Genomic DNA, 1,169 nt, shown 5'->3' with positions numbered 1-1,169 from the left:
GTGTACTCAGTCACTTGTTTATATCAGAGTTCACTCGTGGCTGTTCATGGCAGACTCAGGATTATGATTCAGTCCTGCATCTTGTATTCCTTTTCCTGCTGGCCCTGTGTGTCCCTCGGACAGGCCCCGACGTCTGTCTTTGCACTCTTTTGTACTCTGCACTGGAAGACGCCCAGGCTCCTCTGTGGTTGGCTCCTCCGTGTTCTCCCCGCTGCCCTAGAAGAGCCGCGTTTCCAGGGAGCCAGTTCCTTTCATTGGAAGGTGGTATTAGAGACCGAGATTGCTTCTCCTGGCCCAAGTGCAGCTTGCTGGCTTCTGTGCTTCATGATCGGGAGGCCATGCTCCTTGGAACTGAGCTGGCACCGCTGATTGGCAACCTCGGGGCCAAGTTCCCACGGAGGATGGACAGTTGTTGTGCCGTGTCACGGAACCACCACTACAAGTGCAGGTCTGCACGCTCAGTGTTTAGGACCCTGCAGAGTCTCAGGTGCCTTCGTTCTGAGCTTTTGCCCAGAGCCAAGGCTAAGAACAAAACTTCTTATAGTGGTCTCTGCAAGCACGCCTCTGTGCATCTGCCCTCCCTGGCTCATCCTAGGGCTCCAGGCATTCCCGCCCCGCCTGTCCCCAGTGTGTCTCGGTGGGTTCCAGCATCTACCGAGCCCCCAGGTCTCTCCAGGGTTTGGAGGCTTATCCAGTTATTTAAAGTTTTTTTAATCATTGTGTTTTCATGCTCTGTTGCAGCCACTCTGGTTTGCCCTGCGGCCCTCTGACTTTGCGTGGGTTCCGCTACCTGCAGCCAGCACTTAGGGAATCTCCTAGAGCAGAGGTTCCTTCTGTTCTGCTCAATACTTTTCTTCCATTTACCTTTTCCCCTGTTATTAGAAGAAAACCATGGCCAGGGAGCAGTCAAGCATTTTTATGTAAAATACCAGGAATGTGAAAGTGATGTTTCCAAAAAGTGGTAGTTGTTCCCCTGATCTCATGCTGATGTTGCACCTGCCCCTCCCGGACACCATCTGTGGCCCTGCTACCTGAGAGTTTCCTAAGAAAAGTGCCCTAAGGAAAATAAGTTTACTTTTGTAAACGTTTATGTGATAAATTCAAAGCCCACATCTGGCTATTACAGTTACATTTCCTCGCTGTTGGCAAGTGCGCTCAAGACACAAGTG

The 1,169-nt window shown here is 51.3% G+C and overlaps 1 protein-coding gene across 11 annotated transcripts in view; it reads left to right on the top strand.

The window, feature by feature from the left end:
• The window catches only part of HDAC4 (histone deacetylase 4), a 201,353-nt gene that overhangs the window by 196,759 nt on the left and 3,425 nt on the right, over nt 1-1,169 (top strand). The window lies entirely within an intron of this gene.

The sequence above is a fragment of the Myotis davidii genome, unplaced genomic scaffold, assembly GCF_000327345.1.
Source record: "Myotis davidii unplaced genomic scaffold, ASM32734v1 scaffold370, whole genome shotgun sequence".
Taxonomy (NCBI): domain Eukaryota; kingdom Metazoa; phylum Chordata; class Mammalia; order Chiroptera; family Vespertilionidae; genus Myotis; species Myotis davidii.
This window is presented reverse-complemented; position numbering and strand designations above follow the sequence as displayed.